The 27,484-nt window shown below is 31.2% G+C and overlaps 1 protein-coding gene across 1 annotated transcript in view; it reads right to left on the bottom strand.

Moving 5' to 3' along the window:
- LOC125069263 (collagen alpha-2(IX) chain-like) overlaps positions 1 to 17,565 on the bottom strand; it is a 49,472-nt gene extending 31,907 nt beyond the window's left edge. The window contains exons 1-2 of the mRNA XM_047678694.1: positions 17,516 to 17,565; positions 15,062 to 15,591 (exon numbers count right to left, since the gene is read on the bottom strand). The gene's annotated coding sequence lies outside the window, so the exon portion shown is untranslated. The remainder of the gene's footprint in view (positions 1 to 15,061; positions 15,592 to 17,515) is intronic.
- Positions 17,566 to 27,484: the final 9,919 nt, after the last annotated feature.

Below are 27,484 nucleotides of genomic sequence, written 5' to 3'. Positions count from 1 at the left end.
GATTACCATGCAAACTTCCACCCAAAATTGGTTTGAACGAGATCTAGTAAGTAATTTTCTTTTGATATGTCATAAATCGAAAACCGAATTTACCTTTCATTCAATCAACTCAATATAAAAAAAAAAAACATTTAATTTCATAAACATAAACCTTGTTACTTGCTGCTACGGAACTCTTCATGGGCGAGTCCGACTCGCATTTGGCCGCTTTTTATTTACACTCGCATCAATACCGATGTAAGCAGACGTAGCCTCAAACAATGACATCGTCGGAAGATTTAAACATTGATGCAATGGATGTGGAATTATTTATAATGGAAATTCAATATCGTCTACGGAATCAAACAAGGAGAGTATAATCACTGTTGAAAATCATTGTTTGCAATATATTTACTCAAGAATTTGAAGCGTTTGTTAATCTTTTCAGGTCAAATGTTACAAAGTGAATTTGAACCACTTCCTCTAATCCTTCAAATTTGAAATTTTACCTGTTGGTTCATTTCCAATGACAATTTATTTTAATGAATTTACGTATTTTTGGAATTGTTTTTTATTCATCATAACAAAGAGGCCTTTAAGCATTTAACTTACTAGGTGAAATTTATATTATATAATCATCTTAATAATATATTTTAAATAAACTTCATAAATAACATATTATCTACGAAATGCAATCTTTGTAATGATAGTCTTGCAAAGGCGGGGCGATTTTATGAATTCCAAATTCGAAAAAAAAATAATTTAACAAATAAAAAAATATTTTTAATATAAAATATAATGAAGTAAAAATATTATTAAATAGTGAAAAACTAATTCGTATTTCGGTTTGTTAAAACGATCTGTGTAACGGTCAATGCACTGATCGTCTTTAAACGCTGGTTATGGCAATTTGTGTTTGCAATCGAAAGTTATTACAATTTCATATTTCTCGAGTCACAGACGTATTGTGTGTATCGTCGAACGTTTTCGTAGCGCAAATTTATTTATATATCTATCTCTTTTCAACCTTCAAACACGAATTTTATATGATTTAGATTTTTATTTGTATTTTTCAATAGCTTCCGATAATTTTATCTGGCGCACAATACAAGGTTGTTTACATATATGACAGAGAGGTTTCGGTGATGAGAGCGAATAATAATATTTATATGTGTGAGTTCGTTGACGTCATAATATTATTTGAAGTCAGATATTGGCAAAATTTGAATTAGGTTTATTGGTAATGCGTGACTACTATTGCATGAATCGATCGTTATATATTCGTAGATTAATTTAGTTTTTATTTTATGCAGCAGGTGGACGAGCAAATGGGCCTTATTGAAAGTGTTCACCACTGCCCATAGACATTGGTGCTGTAAGAATTATTGACCGTTTACAACACCAATGCGTCACCAACCTTGGGAGCTAAGAAGTGATATTCCTTGTGCCTCTAGTTAAATTGACCCTCAATTATACAAAATAACACAACAATACTAAAAATTATTGCTTAGCGGCGGAGCCGAGATGGCCCAGTGGTTAGAACGCGTGCATTAAGATGATGATTTCAAACCAAGGTAAACACCACTGATTTTTCATGTGCTTAATTTGTGTTTATAATTATTCATCTCGTGCTCGGCGGTGAAAGAAAACATCGGATCCACCGACTCGCATTGGAACAGCGTGGTGGAATATGCTCCAAACCTTCTCCTCAGTGGGAGAGCAAGCCTTAGCCCAGCAGTAGGAAATTTAAAGGCTATTAATGTAAATATGTAATGTATTGCTTGGCGGTAGTAGATCTTACCTACCCGGACAGGCATGCACAAAGTTCTACCACAAAACAAAGAAGGATTTTAAGAACATCCATGTGTTTATTCATGAGTATATTCTCATTTTGAAAGCTCGGGTTTCGAATTGGCAAAAATTAGGGAGCAAAATTTTGGCATGAAGTATGCTTGAACCCTAAAGAAGGAGATTGGCTTTTTATACCTAAAACCTACAACCCCCCTTCCCTCTCACTTACACACGGGCGAAGGCACGGGCAAAAATTAGTAACCTATAAATAGGTATAGCATATTCAAGAGACCGCAGTATCGCTGCGAGAGCAGGACAACATACTTTGTTTAAGTGCGAGAAGGATGCAAGATAAAATATTGTGCGAAATAATACTTTATAATGCTTAACAAATGTGTCAATGTTACGGATGTAATAAATGTGTTTATTTCATGTTTTGCTCAGCAGTGTTATTCCGAGAAAACTCACTTCTTATCTCACTCGTTAAAAGTTGTAAACTGAAAAACGACGATTTGCTATTATGACTGAAATTTTAAATGTTACGTAGGAAAGTTAATACTCAATAGTGTCGCATATTACTGATATTTCACGATTATTTTCTGAGGTGACTTCACAGTGATAGTCCTACTTAATAGCTCTACTTTTCATTCTGTATTGATAAATAATTAATCAATAATTAAATTTTAAAGATGAAAAAGTTTTGGCTTTGCGAACGTACAAAAATAATTAAGTAACATTAACAATTACACAATAATACGATACTTTACGTTGTGTTTCGTTTTAGTTGAGCGATCCTCAAAGGAATTCCAATTTTGTATCTTTTCCGTTCCTTTTTCTTATTTGTGGTTGTGCTTTGAATAGGACAATATTACGTACAATCTGTTCACTTCAAATTCAACAGATGCATGTTTGAAATACGGTTTGATTTTAGAAATAACGTCGAATTTCGACTTTGGGCGGAATAGTGTCCTTGAAACCATTCTTAGATCAGTGTTATTTCTTTAGGCGGGTTTGTTTCGATAGAATAACTAGCGGTCCCTCCCGTCTTCACTCGGATGCAATTTATGAATTATGAATAATAAAATCAAAATATATTATATAAATATAATTAATACTCCATAGCACTCGAGATTAAGGTAGCTTTCTATCAGTGAAAGATTTTTGGAATAGGATTATTATTAGTTTCGGAGATTCGTACAAACCAATAAAAATTACCTTTTTTTAATATTAGTCAGAGAAATAATATATACATTTTGACAGGAAACGACTAGACTAAGACCGGACTTTATGAAACTCCACCTCTAAAGGGGTAAAAAGGGGGTTGGAAGTCTGTCTTTTATAAATTTCGCGCGTGTAAAGCCGCATGTTTAGCTAGTTCAATATAGAAGCATTACATTTACTTATTGATTGTCAAATTAAACACTACCACCGGTTCGAAAAAAAACACCCTGACCTGAGAAGAACCGGCAAAAAAATCAAAGCGGGTCTTTTTTTGTCAATTTGTTATTATTTACAAATATTCAATATCAATATAAATAGGCAGGAGGCGATCGTTTCATCCCCAAGGCGTGCAATCAACTTATATTATAAATAAAGGTTTGGTTGGCTATATAATGATGATATTAATTTAAGTTGTTTCCGTGCTTACGTAATAATGTTTAACTTGAACTTAGGCGTATCTTAACAAATTGTATGGCTTAGTTAAAACTCACGTACGGCTTAACGTTGGGGTAAAACTTAAGTAATGTCCACATACCCTCAAAGTTCGAACTGTTGCAAAGCTTTAATGAATAAGATGTGACGATTTTTTATTACTCTTAATATAACTCAGATATCCCAGTAGATAGAATACATACATCTTAACTAATGATTGCACGTACAAATCCGGGTAAGCATCACTGGATTTTCATGTAATTAATTTGTGTATCTTTTAGCTGTTTTAGTGCTCAGTGTAAAATAAAACAACGTCTAGCTAAACTTACCAGACGTGTATTCGAGATGGAGGAAAATATACCAGACGCGTATTCATCATCATGCATTGGAGTGGCGTGGTGGAATATTTTTTTTAACATTATAAAAGTTCGTTTTGAATAATATTTAACGTAATTTAATATTTATTTAAAATGATATTATTTATCTTTATTATTATTAAATTGATACAAGAATTACAAAATCAGATTGAAAAATAAAAGATTTTTTTATGTAATGTTGTATTATATAAAAAAATCGTGATATTGATAAAATTCATGAGATATACTGAAAAAAAAAAATTGTTTTTTTTTTTTTTTATATATTCTTACCCTGAACATCGTGTGATTTCTAATAATAATTCAAATTCATGATTTTATTTAAACATTTAAAACTATAATACAATTTCAATCTTTAACAGATAAGTTAAGCTTTATCTTAAACGAAGCTCTCTAATTGCTCGTATACTTCTTAATTTAGCGTTTCTTAGTCTGCAACTGCAGTACAATTGATTTTCGAGGTCAACTTTGTTTAATTTTTTAGCATTAGCATTAGCAGCCTGTAAATTTTCCCACTGCTGGGTTAAAGGCATCCTCTCCCTTTGAGGAGAAGGTTTGGAGCATATTCCACCACGCTGCTCCAATGCGGGTTGGCGGAATACACATGTGGCAGAATTTCGTTGAAATTAGACACATGCAGGTTTCCTCACGATGTTTTCCTTTACCGCCGAGCACGAGATGAATTATAAACACAAATTAAACACATGAAAATTCAGAGGTTGCCTGGGTTTTAACCCAAAATCGGATGCACGCGTTCTAACCACTGGGCCATCTCGGCTCTTTGTTTCATATAAGGCTTTAAATGTTAATAAGTTTGTTATTATATGATCGGCGATATTTATTCAGACAACTGTATACATTATCATTAATAAAAGTAATATGCAGTATAATAATATCTGTAAAATCCTCCAAATTTTTATATCCTCGTCGGTTCAGTAGATATTGGGGCCTCAGATCCCAAGTTCCTTGGCTCCATGCTGGTTTTATTATAGATCTAACATAATGTTACTGTGGCTATATAAATGTATTGTTATATTAAAAATTGCGGTCACAAATAAATAAACTTTACAATACTTTACTGGTTTTCTGTACCCTCGGTAAATAAAACAACAATGTATTTCAGCAGTATACGTAAACGCTACATTCTTTATCTTGAACCAAAATGTTAACGTACGCGCAGAAAACGACGGTTTAGGGCTCTTCGCGAAGGATTTGAGATTCCTCTCTGTAAATCCCGTTTCGTTTTTCAACTTTCTGAATAGCTTTAAGATAATTCTTCTTTGTATCGGATTTCTTGTTATATTATATTTTTAGATTTTCTATAAGAGTTAGTCAAGAATAAGAATAAATATACAAGATTGTGAATATGTATGATATCATATCATACTTTAAATTAATTAATTATAAGGAGGTAAATTTCGATTCACGTAAAAACTACTAATCCGATTGATATGACAAATTCGTATTTAGCTATATAGTAATTAATAATTGGGTTTTCTGGAAGAGATGGCTAATTAGCCAAAAGTCCGCCCATTGTACAACACTCGTAATCAACATTTATTTTTTATTTTTCGTTTTTGTATTTTAATAACATTGTTTTACTTTCTTTTTCTGTGTGTTTCCTTATTTCTGTTTGTGGTGTACAATAAAGTATGTTTCATTAATTATTTCATTAATATCTAGCTTTTATTTTGAGATATATCGACGTAACTGGTGATAAAATAGTCGAAGAATTATAACTGATACAAATTATACGATAGATCCGCTGATCTTTAAAATGCCTTGAAAAAACCTAAGCAATCTAAGTATTGACCGGTGAATAGATCAGTCGGCGAATGTTAACAGGTCAATGACCTATTAATGGTTGAAACATTGAAACTTACCAAGGTTATATATATATATATACATTGAAACATTGAAACTTACCAAGGTTATATATATATATATATAACCTTGGTAAGTTTCAATGTTTCAACCATTAATAGGTCATTGACCTGTTAACATTCGCCGACTGATCTATTCACCGGTCAATACTTAGATTGCTTAGGTTTTTTCAAGGCATTTTAAAGATCAGCGGATCTATCGTATAATTTGTATATATATATATATATATATATATATATATATACTTTTATTACTTGTGCGAAGTCATGAAGGGTAGTTACTGTCAGATAGTATGCATATGCGAGTATGACTCTCGTTGATTTGGTATTATATAATTAGCTTATCAGGTAACAGATCCTGAATTGGTTGAGAAGCTGAGTCAGGTCGATAAAATTTTGTATTCAATAGTTTTCCAGTATATGCCCAATGTTTGGAAGGTTATATTCAATCTAGGGCAGTATTTTTAATCTAGTGCTTCGGAAGGCACATGAAACTGCTGGTATTGGGTCTGAAATTTCTACACTCGCATTGTATTATGAGATCAATTGTTCAGTATAAAGGTATCTCTACATAGTATTAATCAAATTCGCTAACCGCCGTCTTTACGCTTAGATACGCAACGGATTTTAATGCGGTTTTCATTGTAAGTGATTCAAGAGTATTTATGTGTATAAGTATATTCAACTACAAGAAGAAAAAAGCGAAATAAATAACATTTAACATCGAACTGACGCGATATCATTGGTCGAGAGCTTGAATAATCTATGACTTTCATTATGGATTTATGAAATAATGGCGTTTTGAACGTCGACGATTCTGTTATGGGAACTTTGAAAGTAAAAATTGAAGTGAGTAAATAGTTAAGCGGAAAAGTGTCGTGTTATAAATGAAGATATGTTAATAAAGAACTGTTATTAGTGCACCGAGTAGCCGAACTGTATAAGACATGCATATGATAGTAGAGAAAAGCTGCGGAAGTCGACTTTGCTAGCCGAAATAAAACAGTAATTATTCTTTTTATGTCTGTTCTTCAATCTTAAAGTTGTATATAGAAGGTCGATTAGTAAGAAAATAATTTTTATACCCTGTTCAAGTAAGCTTGATATTTTTGACAGACGGGCTAGGGATGAGAAACAGAAAATATAATATATATAACAGTCGATGGAGCGATGCGTAATTCAAATTATAATTAAATTGTTTTTTAACTTATTTTTCTAAAAAGAGTTATACCAGCTGAAGTGATCCCAACCACTAGCCAAAGAGACCCCTACCAAAAGGACCCCCGTTCGTAACAATAACTTAACAATGATCTTTAATAAGGATTTTTGTAATCGATATTTGTAGTTGTAGTCTGCCTATTATTCGCGTCCCTATCGCCCGACCGTTGTAACATGGTACAAGCGTCTATTATTTTCATTGCTTCTATTTAAATTTTACTTTGAAGCAATAATATATTTTATAGAAAATTTAAAATTTTCGGATAACGCTTGAATCTTTAGGAACTTTTGTATTATATGTATTTTTTAAAATATTTTTACAATTATTAAAATCATTAAATTAAGAAAATAATATGATCATCATTGCAAAGTTATGTCGATCAGAAATTTACTTCTGTCAAAAAGATCAAGCTATCTTGGTACAGGGTATAGTAAATTAAATCGTGGAATTCATCGATATCATAATCACGAATGGAATAAGCTGATTGACAACATTTCTCTAAAACATTTTAGTACGAAATGTATCTATATATATACAAATTCTATTATCATTCTACATTCTCGCGTGACCTCGTTGAATTTTTCATTCAAATATAAAGTTTATTAGATTGAAGTTTTATGCTTTTGTAGATTGAAATACGTTTTAAAATAATAAAAAAATAAAAAAAGGATTGCTTTCACAGAGTATACATGAATACTATTTTTTTATGGAGTGCGTTCGTGGACTGACAAATGTACCATGGTGAAGGTAAATGGTGACCAGTGTACTATAGGTATTGGACTTGAGATATATCCATCATTCCATACATCACCAATACGCCATAACCTTGGGAATTAAGACGTTTTATCCCTTGCCTGTAGTTGCACTTCTCCATTCACCGTTCAAACCGGAAAACAATAATAGCGTGCTAGCTACTACTAAAGAATATAATTTGTAATATAACTTTATAAATACGAAAGTAAGTCTGTCTTCATGCTTAAACAACTCAATCAATTTAGGTGAAATTTGGTATAGAAATAGTTTGAGTTCCGGGAAAGGACATAAGCGTTTTTTTTAATTCACCCATCGAGGGGATAAAATTGTGGGTGACGGTTGTGGGCTATATGCGGGTATGAAATAAAATACAGTTAGTACGTGTATCTGTGTAGGTCGCACCCACTCATCATAATTCTACCGCCAAGCAGCAATACTTTTATTTGTACTGCCTATAATACTATATCACTTTGATTCCGTCGGCCTCCTTGGCTCCAAAACTTAACAAAAATTGTTTTTATTATTGTATGTTGACATAAATACTAAATGTTATTCTTAAATTATATTTATCGTTTCAAAGATATTTTTCGTTTTCGATAAAAATGTCGGACAACGAAACAGACATAATCCATTAGCGAACAAATTATATTAAAACGAAGCATTTCATGTAAACTCGTATAACTGGAAATCACAAAATACATATTAAATCAACAAATTAACTAAACGTGTCATATAAAAGGAGTGACAGACGACACGGTCACGACACTAAATAGAATATTTATAATTCAATCGTGATATTTACGATAATTATGACGTATGTGTAATAAATTAAATACATTTGTGATTCTCGTCTGTAAAGCTGTTTATATTTTTATTATACATTGTTGTATTTTGTACCATGGTTAATGTTATGAGCTAATGATCTATTTACAAATTTAATATTTGCTTTAACCTCAGTTATTAATAAAATAATTATATTTATAGTTATTACTTGAATATTATAATGTAAAATTATTTTAAATCGTTACATAGTTACGAAATCGAAAATAACATCAAAGCAACGGTCTCAACGGAACGAGTCAGCCATAGAACGCTCGATTACATCTCTGAACAAGTTATATACTTAACTTCGTATATATTTTTTCAAAAATTATTTCACGATGACTTGGAATATTTAGTGGCGCAAGTAAAAAATTTCGTGTACAAATTTTCTTGGATTACTGTAGGGATTAGTGCTCAAATGTGGCTTAAGCTTTTCGGTACGAAAAACGATATCAAGATCCATACTGTATAAGAATTAAAATCAAAACATAGTTTATTGAAATAGGCTCCAGCGATAACTTTTGTACCGTCGCTTACAAGATTAAATTAAATTTAAAGTTCAGAATTTTACTCATAAGAACCGGCAATAACTCAGTAGTTAACTTTTTTCAACTCTGTCAAGCTCTTGCATTATTTAGTAAAAAATCTTATTTATAGTCTTAAATTAAACCACCGAGCCATCTGCAATCGATTGTGGATAAATTTATGATTACGATATCAAAAATAACTTCAAAGCTGTATCGATGAATTGATCCAAATTATTGACTTCATTTAACTTTTCTTTGACTTCATTTAATTTAATTTTAACAAATATTAATATTGTACAGTTTTTTATCATATTGTTGTGACTACTTACTACTACGATATATGATATGATATGATGATACTACCTACGGTCTTAAATGTCAGTTACTAGAACATAAACATAATCGCTATATTTAATTTAATTATACAGATATTATATTAAATGAAGTACTGAATGTTAGTACGGACATGTAAAGTGAGAGGAGACACACGTTACTAACAGAGTGATGAGTATGAGCGTAGAGGGAGAGGAAGAGGACGATCTAAGAAAACATGAACGATCAGATGGTGAACAATAGAGGATAATGAAAAGAAAAGAACTTTGAAAGTGGCACCAGTAACCGAGAAGTAATGTGGAAGCCAGCTGTCATGCAGAATGGGCATGTTATGTGGAAGAATGACGACCATGTTGTGAGGAAGGTCATGGGCATGGACGTGGATATAGAGGATGGGAACGATCAAAGAAACGATGGATGGATTGTGTGTAAGACGATATGGCTGGGAAGCTGAGAGGATTTGTGGGATCAGGCAGAGAAGTATGGAAGAAGAAGACATGTTGCGCCGACCCCAAATAAAATTGGGATAAGGGCTCTTGCCCTCGTCCTCTTGGACGATAAATGAAAAGAAAAGACTTGCTGCGCCAACGCCAAATAGATTGGGACACGGGCAGGAAAAGGAACTGCATTGTATGTGTAAATGATAACTCGATCCAGTTATTAATCAAGATATATTCAGTTTTCTGAATGAACATTGTTATTGAAATTATACATTTATCACCAGAGCAGAACTAATAACGATCCTTTTAATGAAGCTAAAACACAAACATTGATATTATAATGTAATAAATGATGAGTTAAAACTGCGTTCTAGATCTATTCACTCACGAAGGCGTGCCCCTGCGAGTGATTCGAGCATACAAGATGTCTTAGTGTGCGTGACGATTAACAGAAGAGTATTAAGACTGCAAATAAAATATGATTAAAATCACAGTGTCAATGTTCAAATGACTAAACTTAGTATTGATGGGTTCCGGTTTGAAGTGTGAGTGTGTAACTACAGATACAAACATAACATACGAGTAGCATCTTGGTTCCAACGGTTGGTGGCGCATTAGTGATATTCCTACTGTCAAGTAAAATTGATACATAGTTGTTGTTACTTTCTAAAAGATTGTAAACATTTAAACGTACTATATAAATGTACTATTAATAAAAATGTATAGAGTAAGATGCCTTCAAGCACAGTTGTATATGACAAAGGGTTGGAATATAACTTGAAATGCACTTTCTTTGAGTCGCTGATTGAAATCAATTTCTGAGTAGTCTTGATAGTTTATTGGTATTCCAATTTGTCTTCGATATTGTTTGAGGAATCGTTGGTAACATTTGTTACAATTTAAAATACTGAGTATTATAAAATATACGATATAAAGTTATTTATACCCAAATATAAAAGCGAAATACAACTCACTAATTAATTAAAAAATTTCAGAAACTGTAACATGTAAAAACTTGAAATTTGGCAGTTTAATTCCTTATAGGGTGTAGATATCCGCTAAGAATTTACGAAACGGATTTGACGAAACTCCACCACAAAGGGGTAAATCGGGGGCTGCAAGTTTTTGTTTTATAAATTTCCCGCGGGTAAAGCCGCAGGCTCAGCTAGTATTTAATATTTATTTATATTCATTATTACTTTATATTAAATGGTAAAACTGATTTTGTTTTATACCAAACATTAATTGTATATCACAAAATGTAGACAAAAAGATGTGGTTTAATATAAGAAGTATCTTTGAATTAATAAAAATGAAGTTGATATTGCGAAAAATTGTAACGTGTTATTTATAATGCAACACGTGAACATGTCAAAATCGGAATTTTAAAATTAATACAATTGTAGATCACGTCTTTGACGAGCTCAATATATTTTCGAATTTCCTACACGTCACAAATACGCTCGATGCTTGTTATATATATTCAAAGCTTGTTATTTAACTATTTAAATGTATTTTTTAAGACATTATATAGTTATATATAGTGATTGTATCTTGTATATTTTATGTGATATAATTTTATTTACGTCAACGTTGTTTTAGAGAATCGACTGGCTGCTATACTAACGAATGCCAAATGAAAGAATGAAATATGATTGTTCTATAATGTGTTTTTAGAAAACTATTATACCAATGTGCCAACTACTTTACTGGCTTGTAAATCATGAAAATATTTTATTAAATAAATCAGTTAATAATGACTTTAAAGCAAACGTAAAACTGAAATAACAAACTCATTAGTTTAAATGACAAAGTATAATGACAAAGTTGAAAAAATAGTTATATCCCCCAGTACTCATAACAGAATAAAATAATTAAACTTACAAATGAAATGTAAAAGGTAAGAGAAGGTAAGATATTATATGTATTATGTTTTATATTTATAGCTTTATAATATATTACGAGTAAGTAGAGAAATACGATACATACAAATATAGTATGCATAGGGTTCATAAATATTTTATCGTATCAACCAGGGTAATGATATAAAATGCTCTTTCAACTTTTGCTTAAAAATAAAATGGACTTGCAACTGTAAATCCTTTTTACAAGCTTTTATTTAACTTGGAATGCTTGTCAGTTTATTTAGGTCAAATCCTTGAAGCCGAACCATTTATTCTTATCCCATGGACTTGAATTGGGTGGGTTCGGTTTCGATTACTATGTATTTTTTCGGTAAGCTTGACCTGATTCTACGACCAGATGAAGGAACTCCTCAACGTTCAACAGCATTAACACATTTCGTTAAATAATAGCATACTTTTAAAATGGTTTTTATTTATAATCGACACATATTTTATAGAGGTGAAAGTAGCTCTGTTTCTCCGTCTGTCTTTTGTTTCTTTGAGGCCAAACCATAGAACCGAATATAATAAAATTAGGTATGAACCATGCTGGAACTTCAAGTCTCTTTAAGAACTTTTTTTTAAAAACTAAAACCGAAGACGAAGACCTTCTCTAAAACCTGAGCAAAGCCGCGAATGACAACTATTTTATTACATACCAAATGTTGGTACAATTGGGATAGTATTATATAATTATTAAAATAATACATCATACATATTACGAGTAAGTATTGTCTAATTTAAAAAAAAAAAAAAACTTCATCTTATTTCCAAATGGGAATTCGAAATTAATTTCAGTATAGCAACTAAAATGTTCATTTACTTCATGTTCTAGTTTTAAACTAAAACTGTCTCCGCTGAGTTAGACGTTTCTTTGTGTTCGAATTCTGTCTAAGTCGAACTATTTAGAAAATATTTTTAGTCTTAAAGAGAGAATCTAGGACGCAACTAAACTCCCGGCATTTTCGTCTTAACTAAGATTAATGTTAGTCGTATAAGTCACAAAGATTTTTTACTTTTTTGGAAGGGAATCGAGTAAATGGACCACCTGAAGGTGAGTGGTCCATCTTCGCCCATAATCACTGGTACTGTAAAAAGTATAAACCACTTACTCCGTCGCTAACAAGGACATCAAAGATGTTATTCTTATTATGTCTTCCCTTGTGCCTATATTCCTTAAATTAATAATAATAAGCAAGAATACAATAAGAATATTAATTACAACATCAAAGTATAACTTTTCTTTATGATATTTGAGTGTCTGTTCACACTTAAACTATACTATAAACTGCATAGATATATGTTATCATATCTATTTATTTATTAACAAATCACATCCGAGCGAAGTCTGTTCGTTAGTAAAACATAAAAATCTTTTTTTTTTGTTATTTTGTTTTTTTAATAATCTAAAATAAATATTTACAGATTTGTAAAAACTAATTTGATTTAAATTGATTTTTTATATTAATTTAATGATTGAGTTAAACAATACACCAAAATCGAATATGATGTGAATATTAGATAAATAATCTCAGTGTTTCGATTATTTAATTGGGTCATTTTATTGTAGATGCCTATAGCACTAATACATCTGGAATTTGTACACGTATTGATGGATGAGCTCTTTTATGACTTACAATAAGTTAGTAAAGCCAAATGACAGGTAATTTCTATTACAATACATGAATGCTGCGTTCGACGATTAAGTAAATATATAATACGGGTAAATTGAAACGTACCCGTCCACATATTCAGTCAATAGGTACGACGTACGCTTCTGTGAACTAAACCGATTATTGTTGCAGGCGTACAAATGCTTGTGTGGAGCACGCATTGTTTTAGACGAATAGAAATTGCATATTAGATGTGATACTAATACTATGAGCAGCTTGTGTATTTGCTTGCCTTATTTATTTATTATTTAAAATACGTTTTTAATATTCTGATTATTAGAATATTTTATTTTTGAAGTTTTGTGCATGATCATAATATAATGTTTATTTTAAATGTGGATTTAATTACATACATAATATACAAGTTGTACTTGTATATTCTCTTTTGAAATTTGGACGAAATTAATATTTTTGGACAAATGTTAAAAAAAAAAATCAATTATGTTAAACATGAAAAATTAAATGGCTTATAAAATAATTAAAGAGTAATCGTTGGAAGTGATGCCGTTGAAATAATTTTGATTATTCGCACGCACTCATCTGATAATAATGATTCGGACGAACTCGCTCGAGCAAGTACAACGAACAATTTCTTCATCGTTAATATGAATTATAAACATGAATTAAGCACATGAAGCTTAGAGTTAGCAGTGTGACACTATCCACTAGACTATTTTAGATTATAAAAGCCACTACAAAAACAAATTCAAACTATGCAACCCAACGACAACAAAAAAAAACCTAATAATCAAAATGGTACCTTAAAAATAATTTCATTTAAGTAAATATATATATTATATATTTATTATCAATGGTATATTTACATACCATTATTTTATATTTTAAATATCATTTTCGAGTAAAGAGTTCAACATCAACGGTGGTATTAAATAAATTGTTTTAGAAAATTAATACGGACGCGAACGTGCTCTTAAAATTAATCATTCCTTATTTACGGAAATTGTAGACATGTGACGTGCCTACTAATTTAGAGTAACATCCCAATTCGCGAGATTGTTTTAATTTATTTCAAACGTAACGAATACCGTAATATAAACAGTCAAATTCGCTATCAAAACATGGAGTTTTAATCAAATGATCATAATTACATTTATTCTCAACCAACACATGACGGCATAGTGTAAGTTAGTTCTTGTTTACACCTGAAGTATCATCGAGGATCATAATATGGTGGATAAGACAAAGAAAATGCTTTTTACAGTACATGTAACTGTAACTTGAATTTTGATCAGTTTATCAAATTTTTCCATATTGTAGATTGCTGTCGGATTTAACGACATTAACAGCCGAGAAATGGATTGTCCACGTGTTACTTTACTGAGACGAAAATAAGGACAATGACCATCGACATGTTTCTTCAAACGTTGTCTTAAACTATACACACCCCGTTACATAAAAATATATAAAATTACTACGATTCAGAAATGTGAAATATTAACCTAATTAACAACATGTATGGCTCCCGATTTGTAAAATGCCCTTAAATAGTTTAAATTTAAAGGTAAAAGTTTAAAACATAAATGATGATGCTGACTGGTAATAAAAAGACGCAGACACAATAAAAAAAAAAACCCAAGACAAGGAAAAAATGTTTTTAAAGTCGTAAAATAAAAATAAAAAATTGTTAAAACACATAGGATTTTACATGCTGCAGAGTTTTGATAATGAAATTTAAAATTCTGTACTCACCTCGAATAAGCGTTTGTCATTCTTGTCGAGCTTGCCTAGATACAGTTTTGCGTTTTTCGGTATTTCTATTTCCTTTAGTGGTTTTTCTATACTACTGTATAACTGTTCATCGAATATGGCGCAATTATTGTATAATCTGAGTTTATTCTCTTCCACTCGTAGAAGTATGTTCGACCATGAATTTTCTTCAATATCATACAAAATTTGTATATTCGTATCCACAGTGCTGCTACTAAGGATTAGTTTAACAATTTTCTCATCTACTTTCTCAACACACAGACTTAGTTTATTATCATCGCCCGCTTTGATATTAAATAAACAAGACGATATAACTTTATTGAAATTCACGAGGGCATAAATTTCGAAAGGAGTAACGAGTTTATCATCCTTTATTTCAAATTTATCCAATGATACGGAAATTGGATCATTTGTAATTAGTTTAATGGCACCATAAATGTCTGTTCCATTGACGCTGCTGTAACTGGCTGGTGTGATGGTATTCAATACTTTACTGAGTATGTCGTATTCAACTGTAACAAAATGAAAAATTATTTCGAATGTTTGATTTAACGATTCAAAGTGGTAATTTTTTTTAGTATCAAAAACACGAGTCAAATTTTTCAATATATCGTTCGCATGAATGAACGAAATGAAAATGAATGAAATGATCATTGGATTTTTGTCAAATCAGATTGAACCATTTGCATCACTAGGGTGCTGTTATTGAGATGCAAATAGTTGAAAATTGCTTAAATAAAAAAATAAAAAAAAAAAACATTTCATTTCACAGGCCATTTACGTAAATTGAAAAAAAATCTATGAATGAATATTCTTAATACAATGAAACAAAAGTTGATATATTACCACAATTTGAATTATCATAATGTTTCTTTTGGGAAATGCTTAAGTTTTTTTCGTGAGAGCTGTGAAAAAAGTGCAAACATGACAATTATTTTAATTTATTTTTATATGTACCTACACCTTTTTAACTTTAACGTGTTATCGGCGAGTGTAATCGAAACGTCAGTGTTTTTACCGCTAAAAAAAGACCGATCACAAACTACGTGATAGTTGGCGGGCCATATCCAAAGTATGGGTTTACTTTTATGTGTCAATGCATTGTCAACGGGTGGATGAGACTTGTTGTTTTATTATAAGACACATTTCTCAAGTATATGACGCTTTAGATATATTCAAGTAAAACATTTATTATTATTATTAGTCTATTTATATTCAATAATTTTAAAGGCCTGGTCAAATTATATTATCTATAGAGAATTAGATATTATTTTAATATTTAAATTTATGTTTTACACTTCATTTACTAAATTTATATACTAAAAATTGAAAACAAATATTTATTTTAAAATTTTTTTTTTTAAAATAAATATTTGTTTATTTTCGTAGGCCCACGAAGAATATCCATATTACTAAGCAAATAAATTAGTGAGCCTTGTAAATAAATACGATTGAACACGGTTCAAGACGCACCCTCGTATTTGAAGAACTGTTTTAAGTAATCTTGATCGAATACTAATGCCACAAGTCACGCCAGCCTGTATAACAAGCTAAATATAATATAGTTATTAGAAAATTTCAATGGAAATAGGTACAATTTTGTTGCCAGTGTCTTTCTTTGTAAGTTAATGACCTTGAGGATCAAGATTGTTTATTTATGCTATTATTTAAGCTTGTATTTATATTATATAATGAAATCTATGTATTCTTCTTTTATCTTTGTAGTCTATTTATATACTCGTAATCTATGTATTATGTAAACGCCTAATATTTACTTACATACTATATGATATTTAGACTTTAGTATAGTATAGAAGAGAGCAGGCAAAGTTAGGTTTACCTGTGTGGAGTCCGATTTTGCAGTTCGTTATATATTTAATTATATTGTATGTATTTAACTTAGTGTGTTATTGGAAAGTACGTTAATCGTTTAAATAAAAATTGTCAGAGATTTTTCGGAGAGCGTCGTTGCATCTAAGCGAGCTTAGTGTCACTTGTCACAAAAAAAAAAGTAAGGATAGTAGAGAAGTCCGTACTGCTTCAATGCTTGAAATACTTAACGATTCTAAAAAATGAAAATATATAATTTAATTAATGTTCTTCTTTTGTTAATTTTATATTATTGTCATAAGTATTTTTCATCTTTCTCAGTCCCGTGTAGCACGTCTGATTAATGCTTATTGTTGGACAAGGAACCTGATAAGAATATTCAGCTTTAAATAGTAACAAAAAAAAAACATTATAAGAGTATTAATTAGTACGTTGAATAATAGTGTAAAGTTTTATAGGGAGTCTAGTAAGGTTAATGTAACAGTTCCGATTCTGACCCTTTGAATAATGTTTTCTTTTCTATTTTGGGCAATTGGATTATTAATAATTCCTATTTACATAAATACATAAATACTTTACAATAAAGTGATATATACTAATACTTACATTTAACAGTATCCGTGTGCAATTCCGAAAGACAGCCGATTAACCTGAAAAAGAAATTGGACTATGAGATCTAAAAATAATAAAACCTAATTAAACTAGAGGAAGTTCCATGAAAGTATATAAGTTTTTTTTTTTTTTTAATTTAAATTAGCTTGGCTCACTGGCGTCATACTCAAAATATGGTTAATGTTTCAACAAATAGCAGAATATTTTTAATATTTTTAAAGGAAGGTCTTCTTTGTATTTACTGATAATCCGATCACATTATTCTTGAAAATATATTAACCGAACATTTCCAACGTTACTATTTCCTTGGCAATTTCGTTGGCAATCAGCTTATAACGGAAATAATATTATTACATCCGTATAATCTAATTATTATATTTTGATGTAAACGGAATTGTTTATTTGCGGAAATAAATATTGTCTATTAACAAAGGAATATTTTATTACAATTATTTATGAATGAAATTCGAGGATCTTGCTTTTATTGACAAATTGACTGTTAAATTACAATCCAATACTCAAGGTAAAAAAATAAACCAGCTTTTTTGTCGCCGATGAAGTTAAAAGAACAGTTGTCAAGTCATTAATTATTAAGAACAAAAACAATATACACACACTTACTCAAAATCACATACACACATGCCCCATATCGGTATATGCATGTGTGTATGTGATATTATACACTGTTAATGTCAAATATGGCCTTCCTGTAAGAAATCATAACAATATTTGATAACTACCTATTGTAATCTTAAACGCTGTAGGATTACCGAGCCGAGTCGATTAGCCAAGATGGCCCAGCGGTTAGAACGCGTGCATCTTAACGGATGATTTCGGGTTCAAACCCAGGCAGGCACCACTGAAATTTCATGTGCTTAATTTGTGTTTATAATTCATCTCGTGCTCGGCGGTGAAGGAAAACATCGTGAGGAAACTTGCATGTGTCTAATTTCAACGAAATTCTGCCACATGTGTATTCCGCCAACCCGCATTGGAGCAGCGTGGCCGAATATGCTACAAACCTTCTCCTCAAAGGGAGAGGAGGCCTTTATCCCAGCAGTGGGACATTTACGGGCTGCTAATGCTAAAAAAAAGCTAATGATAGGATTACCATTAAATAAATTTAAAATAATTTATCACAATTTTTTTTGTCATATCAAATTACATCGACTGGTTTTAGTTGTTACCGGTTAAAACTGGAAAAGACAAGTTGTCCTAGTGTAGAAAAGAATTATAAGACTTTATAGAACAATATATCACCTTTAAACATAGCACGCAATAATTATTCACGGATCAATTTAACTAATTAAAATGGATAGGATGCGTAGGTAATTAAGAATATTTCCAACTAACTCAAAGTAATTGGTGCTGCTCAACGGAACAGCCGTTTCAACGTTTCCGAGTTAATTTTCGGCGTTTATTTTTGTTTTGTTGCGGGAAGACTTCACTGCGGTTCGTTTGAACTTTATTTAAGCTAAAAAGATTGGAGTGAACTTTTGAACGCTTATAGGATTTCATTCGGAAGAATTTATTATATTGTTAAAATCTTAGTGTCGATCTTTAGATTTATCTAAGAAAAGTATATGTAGGATACCTAACACTGCTTACTGACGAATATCTGTCTGCACTGCGGGGTTTTATAGCCATTAAACATTTCCACTAGAAATCATCTATTGAAGAATTGAGGGTTAGAATAACTCGTTGTCATGACGGCAAACGGTATGACGCTCCCTATGTTCCCTCATGTCCTCTGCCTCCACTTTCTACTCTCCAGCGCATGCGTGGCGCTTATATTATATTTCGTTAGTACCTATGTTAATAACTAGCTAAAGCTGCAGCTATACCCGCGCGAAATTTATGAAACACAAGCTTCCAAACCCCGTTTTACCCCCTTAGGGGTGGATTTTCGTGAAACCTGCCAAGTTATAAGTTTGTATGTGTTATAGTTTCTTAGATTTCATGATTAATCAGTGAGTGGTATTTCGCTTTTATATATAAAATTCGTGCAGGTCCACGATAGACCCGAGCGAAACCAATCCACAAATAAGTATCGTTAAAATAATTGTATTTAGACGACAACATAACATGTCCGTAAAATTAGTATAATCGAGATATTTCGATATGATATCTATAAAATTCAATGACATGACAGTTCAACGGGCGGCCATGTTTGAAGTTTACGGGTACGTTCAGAAAGTGTGTTCCAAATAATAATTTCGTGCGGTAGTTAGTATATTTATTTTTGTTGAGTTTTATTTATTGTACCTTAACGAACTGAGTCTTCATCTAGTATTATTATAGTCATAAAAAATATAATATTATTTCAATAATGCTCACTTTTTGTGTTGGCTCGGCAATATTACGTTTACGCCATTAACTTCGTAACGTCGGGTAGCTCCTGACAATCAACTTTGATATGCCTTACTAGAAAATATTATGATCTGTAATTGTTTAACCTATTTACAATATAGTTAAAACGTTTTAAAAGTATATACATACATATATATTCATATGTTAAGTATATTATTTAAAAATAAAATAAACACCTTAAATAAACGCGATACGTCTAATCTACAATCCCTTAATATACAAATATTTGAAGTAATAACAAAATCAGTGCTATCTCAAATTACGAACCAGTTTAATTAAGGCGTGTTTTGAATATTATAATAGCGTTCACGACTCTTGAAAGCGTCATTTTACGGTAGACAATTTCACTGTAGTTACGAAATTTATTACTGTTTCGTACTGAGGTTATAAAGAATTTTGATCAAATAATTTTGTATACCTACTGGTTAGTATTGTTGCCAGATCCAGTGTTCAATTTCAAGTCTATCTGGTTATGAGGAACTCGTTTAAAAAACTGTTGCAAGATTTGAATCACGTGCTCGTAACAGGTCTTAAAGAAAACTTTGTTAATAGTTTTTGTGTTTTACAATGATAATTTAGCTTATTTATCTAAACGAATATTATAAATGCTACTTTCGCCATAGTCTCCTATCTTACTTGGTGGCAAGGCTTTGTGCAAGCCCTTCTGGGAAGATACCACCCAGTCATCAGATTTTCTACCGCCAAACAGCAATACTTAGTTTTGTTTTGTTTCGGTTTGAAGGATGAGTGAGCCAGTGTAACTACAGATACAAGGGATATAACATCTTAGCTCCCAAGGTTAGTGGCACATTGGTGTAATGCAAGGAATGGTTATTTCTTACAGCGTCAATGTCTATGAGCGGTGGTGACCACTTACCTCATTCTTAGCTTGGCCTATTTGCTAGTCTGCCTACCTATTACTTAAAAAAATCTCAAACTCTTTCTGTTACCTCTTGACGTTTAAACCGCTGAACAGATTTAGATGAAATTTAGTATGGAGATAGTATGAGCCCCAGAGAAGGACGTAGACTACTTTTCTAATTCAGTCATCGAGGAGATAAAATGGGGGACATAAATTGTTTATGTGCTATAGGTAAAGTTTTATAAATTTCCCGTGGGTACAGTCACAGGTTAACCTAGTAAATATGTATGTATATCTACACTATATATATATTAATATTATAAATGTGAAAATAACTCTGTCTCACTGTCGCTCTTTCACTACCAAACCAATGAACCGAATTTGACGAAATTCGGTATGAAGCAAACTTGAACTCCAAGGAAGGACATAGGCTAGTTTTTTTGCCTAATACATGACAACCGACCACTCAAACGCGAGCGAAGTAGCGGGCGACAACTAGTATGCTATATATTGAGACTTTTTTGCTATGTCAACGTAGAACGTGATAATCTATGGTCGGGGAATATGAAAGTTACATCTGTAACATGGCTGGCTAGTACTTTTTTAATACTTTCTGTGTATTTATAATATATTGTTATTATATGTATATAATAACTATTGCAATAAATAAGGAAACATGTCTTTTTTTTCTGTATATTGCTTAGCATAAATACTTATTTAAATATACATAATTTTATAGTTATTATCTTTAAATATGCTTGTAAAGTCTATTTCAATAGAGAATGTTTAAATATAAAATTATTTATCGATTATCGATTTCTTAATAAAATATTTTAAATTTAAATAATCTTTATATTCTATATTGAAAATAAAATTCTATTTCATATTGTTAATTCGAAAATATTAAAAAATTAGCTCCCAGGCAGCACAATTAGTATGCGCAAGCGATCACGTGTTTTAGTTGATATTACGGAGCAGCCCGGCACTGGTGAGTCCCACATTCATCCCACTTTATGTGGGTGAAACGGGAAGGTATAATTCTCGTTTAAAGCCGTTTTTGCGCAATTAATTAGTAAGAAACATGCAAATTTTCACATTTATAGTGTAAGTAGAATTAAAATCATGGATTTGGTATCGTATCTAAGTATCAGTATTTAGCCAACTTTCGTCAGTGAACAAGAGCATAATACCCAAGCAGAGTTAGTAATGAGTAGTAATTTTGAACTCTATATAACTGAAGAATATTATTTTAAAGGATTTTAATGATCGTAAATATAAACGCAAATTAATTAATTTTATAAATAAAAAGCTTCGGTCTATTTTCTAATTTTATATTCATAGAAAACAATTAAAATAAATGAATGTTCAATTTATATAGTCGCTATGCGCTTTATCATCTTATGTGGTGGTCGTGGTATTCACATAGCTATATATAATACCAGTGTTAAATAATATATGACTTAACATGAACATTACACAAGAGCCGAGATGGCCCAGTGGTTAGAACGCGTGCATCTTAAACGATGATTTCGGGTTCAACAAAAACAAGCAAGCACCACTGAATTTTTATGTGCTTAATTTTTGTTTATAATTGTTCTCGTGCTCGGCGGTGGAGGAAAACATCGTGAGGAAACCTGCATGTGTCTAATTTCAACGCAATTCTGCCACATGTGTATTCCACCAACCCGCATTGGAGCAGCGTGGCCGAATATGCTCCAAACCTTCTCCTCAAAGGGAGAGGAGGCCTTAGCCCAGTAGTGGAAAATTACAGGCTGTTAATGTAATGTAACATTTATAAGTGGATTAATTCCTAATAAAAGTGGCAAATATTTACAGTCAATGTAATACAAAAAAAAAAAAAAAAACATAAAATACTGCAATTAAAAGAGGTCACATTGTTATCATTGAAAATCATTCAGGATTTATCTAATTTTGATAGTCAAATTAATTTAAAGTTGCTAAATTTCATTACCAACATTATGGGGACGTTTTATGCGTAATCACGATACGAGCATAGACTGAAATCATTTGCTCCTGTTGATATTTTAGTCGTAAATTAAATTGCTTTCATGTTAAATTTAATTAGATATTCGTATGAGGGCTGATGTAGGTCGTGGGGGGGGGGGGGGGTGTATTAATTTACCTGTATTTAGTTTCCTTAGTGAAAGCGTATTATTAAATAATCTAGCGGGATCAATGAGAGTTGTTGAACGACTTTGGAAACTAAGAAGACGTAAATACCGTAATTTGGTTTAAATATTATATCGTTTGGATGATCTTTAATATTCGTCATCCGTGACTTCGTCTCTATCATCATTTATTTATTCAACGCTGTTCGTCGGTAAGCGCTTTACGTGAGAATGTTCGTAATAGGTTTTTAGTGAAAGAAAAATTAGAGAAGATTGACAATTCGCGAAAAAAGGGTTGTACTTTAGTTACGGGATTTGTGTATTGTTTAATTTGATAGGACAACGTCCTGATCTGTCGGGTGCGTCACTATCATTGTACACATTGACGACTGTTAATGCAATAGTACGCTTATGTACATATCGTTGAATGCTTTCGTTGGTAATGTATATGGACATTGGAATATATAATCTTCAATTAAGATTAATACGTTAATCTATTTATCTCTCTTTCTAACTAGCAAAGCCGTAAGACTGTCAAATAAGTTAAAAAGAAAAAGAATAACATCTAGAAGTCCGCTGTTATGTAAGTCTTAAAACCAAGAAAATGCAAGGTGTAGGCGTGGTTCAGTTCGCCCTCGCTTTGCTTTAAGGAAGCGAAAGTACTTCATCGCTATCCAATATAGCTATCAAAGAGGTCTCAAGAACATGAAGCATTATTAAATAACGTTTTATACTGAAACTATTTAAAAAAATGAATTGTTAGAATTGCGAGCCATTTTTTGTTTACTTAATATAAGTGATTTTTATTTTTTTTTATTTCATTTGTTTCTTGTCAATATTATGGATAATGTTACTTGTTAATTTATTTTGAAAAAAAATATATAATTATTTGTCATTATTTTCACAGTCAATTGTATGTTGGCTTTGCAAAATGTCCAAAGTGCTGTTTAACTTAGTCTGACTGAGCTGGATCTTTTGGCTACCAAACATTTTAAGTGAAATTTAGTATTCCTGATATAGTTTTTTAGTATTTAGTGATATAAGTTTTTTTTTTCTATAACGTTTGATAACTAATGTAGTTATAATATTCTTTCGTAAATCTTGATTTTTATAGGCAAACGTAGATATGTCCACAATATTTAAATTAAACTAAACACCTTATTGTGATTGTGATAAAAATGAGGTTGTATTCAAAGATGTATATTTTTGCTACGAAACATCCCAACATGATGTATCTTAGTATAACTGTTTTATAAGAGAAGTTAGTTACTCTAAACAGTGTCTTAGCATATCCGTTATCGAATAGAGCCAGGCTTTGTATAAACTTGTGAGACTACGTTAGGTTAGGCTTAGGATGAGACTTCATTGCGAGTCTGTATAAGCCTGTAAATGTCCCACTACTGGGCTAAAGCCTCCAGCCCCATCGAGGAGAATGTTTAGAGCTAATTATAAAATAAAAATTAACTAGTTGCTACCGAAGGTTATCCTTCCATATTCAACATTCATAGTAACAAAATAATATTCCATTTCACGCAGTTTTGTATTTATAGTATTATTTTTTTTATAAAAAACAAATGAATTGAATAAATTTTAATTAACGGATTTAATATTTTTGCTTTCAGTAAAAATGAGAGAAAAAAAAATAGCTTTTAGTTTGTACAAATTTTTAACAATAAAATATACTTTTATGATTATACGATTTATTTTACTTGATTGTTTTATGATGATTCTGAAAAGGGTGTGTTTCCGTTTAATCAGTTGCTTGCAATTGGTTGAAATTTAGTAGCATTTAACACATATATTTTATACAATGAAGTTATATCTCGTGCAAACGGTACTAGTGGTTTAAATGTAATACGAAAAATTATGTCCAATGACGTAACTTATTTTGACAGATTCATTTTTTTTTTGATGTATTGATCTTATTACCTAATTGTATCACTGTACACGTAAATATATACAGTTGTTTTTGTTTCGTAGTACATTTCTGTGGTAAGTCGTGATTTGATTAAGAATGCAATATAATTTATCTCCGAGATAACATCTAAGATATAAAAAAAGGTTTTCAAATATAATTTCGCACAAATGTAAATTTTAAAAACATATTCATTATAAAATACTTTACCAAAATTATGTGTATTAAGGTTTTTGTTTGAAAAATTATAATCATTTTTATTCATGAAAATATGGAAATTCATATGAATGATACACAGAAAGATGAAAGCGTAATAGATGCTTAGTAAGATGCTTTTATACTGAAATAAAAGGAAAAAAATGAGCAACGCACGTCTGGTTATGCCATTCATTTCAAAAGAACTACGTTGCTTCGACTTTGTTCGTGGGAATATGGTCATTTTTTTATTTGGTATTACTAGTGATCAATATTTTAATATTTTATATCAAAGTAATCCATATACATACATAATAGTAGTCGATAGATTTCAAGGGTGTGTTCATCAAATATTCAAAAATATAAATACGTCAGCATCCTCATTACCCTCCTGCCCTTATCCCAATTTTACTTGGGGTCGGCATCCTAACTTCAATAAAAGTATCTACAATTAATAGATTACTCAAGGATTTTATTTATTAAAGTTTTTTTTCAAAGGATCGTCGTATATTATGTTGTGAGTAAAACAACCGCGTTGAATTAATACGTATCATACGGCTGCAGATTTCAAGGTCCTGGGATCGAACTCCGAGTTGGAATAAAACAAAATAAGTTCTGTATGATAGAGTTGCGAAAGTTAGAAGGGTGAGGTGGGATGCAATCCTGTATTTCGGTTTGTCGTGTCCTATTTTCTTCTACTTAAACTATAAGTTAGATAATATAGGATGCACTTGAGTATGTACTCACATGTGATATAATAATAGATATTAAAGTGCACATGTACATGTGCACTTTAATATCTCCCGCGTTGATAGTTTTCGAGAGTTGTTACTTTTAAGACATAATAATATAAGGAATGAATATATACAAGTATTTTTTGTGGGTAAAGAATAACCCCCAGTAATCGCCCTACGAAAATACAGACTTAAGGTTTAAAAATACCAGATTATCTTTACCAATTTTAAAATGACTGCAAATGTAACCTGCTCCGAGCGAACTGCCACGGAACGTCAATCGCCTCAAATGGATAGGAAGGGACTATTAAACATTAATAAATATAGTAATTTGGGTTTTTTAATATTATTTGATTAGATATCTAACATTTAGATAAAATTTATACACAGACTTTTGCTAGTTGCAATTTAATTATATATATAGACTTTGTAACAAGAATTACGTTTACATCACGACCTAAATACAAAACTACCGGGACAAAAAGATACAAAGGCAGACGGAATTGTAACATTATGTCATACAACGTCCATTTCTTGTCGTGCTTTGATTAAACATTTCACTTTGTGGACATCACTTTGATGGCAGTTTGGCTAAAATGAAAAGTGAGGTGCCCGTATGGAATGGATGCTTAAAACGAGTGCAATATAAATTTGTTTCTTTGGAATATATACTTATTGATTTATCTTCGAGTATGTATTCTTATGTAACATTTCTGGTCCTGAAGTTTTAACTATATATATCGTAATTAAATTTAAGATGTTTTTTTTTTTATAATATTAGTGAGCGGTCGGGTAACTGAGACACCAAATGGTAAATGGTCATTACCGCCCTTAGGCATTGACACTGTAAGAAATATTAATCATCCCTAACATCGCCAATGCATCACTAACCTTCGGAGCTAAGATGTCCTTTGTGTCTAGTTACACTGGCTCACTCATCCTTCAAATCAGAATACAGGAGATGAAACAAATCCGATATTAGTAGGACGGGCAAAAATACTCAAAGAAAAAAAGTTCAAACTCAAAGTTAAAACTTTAACGATATATAAAAATTCAGCTGAAATGTTACTTGGGTTCTCCACTTTTATTCGTAAAAAATGTCTCTCTGTTTATACGATAATGAAAATAAAAAGCTAAATCAGTAAACTCAGAGAAAAATGTATTTAGATAACAAAACAATTAATTTAAAATAATGACAACAGCATCTATAAACTCCAGATTGTGATTCTTCCCATTTGGCACTGAACCAATTTATGACGTAAATAGAAGTCATCTGATTCATAAATGTTGAATTCGTTAATAATTCCATGTTGTCACCTATCGGATCCTAGCATAGCTGTAGAAATTGGCTTCGATAAAACAGATATACAAATACATTTGGGCAAAGATGTAAAACAGCTGTCTTGTTCGGTAGATACTGACATCTTAGGTTTTCAATAAAAGCAATTTATAAATAAAAGTGGAAAAATAGATTCATTTATATATTAATTACGTATGTTTTCTTTGTAGTTCGAAGGTAGTCAATAAGGATTGTGATTACTACTAGAAAAACACTAGTAATTTTTCCCCTCCAAATTCTAATCGAACATCATATGAATGTTTTCTGTGTTAACTTGGTGAGTTTTGTGCAAGGCCATTTGAGTTGGCTACCTACTCATAATATATTTTACTAACAGAAATACTTAGTATTGTTGTGTTTCGGTTGTTGATGAGTCGGAGTGGCAAATGGGTGATATGAGAAATGAAAATATACAGTGC

This window comes from Vanessa atalanta, chromosome 15 (genome assembly GCF_905147765.1).
Source record: "Vanessa atalanta chromosome 15, ilVanAtal1.2, whole genome shotgun sequence".
Taxonomy (NCBI): domain Eukaryota; kingdom Metazoa; phylum Arthropoda; class Insecta; order Lepidoptera; family Nymphalidae; genus Vanessa; species Vanessa atalanta.
Note: the sequence above shows the minus strand (reverse complement) of the source record. Positions and strands in the feature narration are given on the sequence as shown.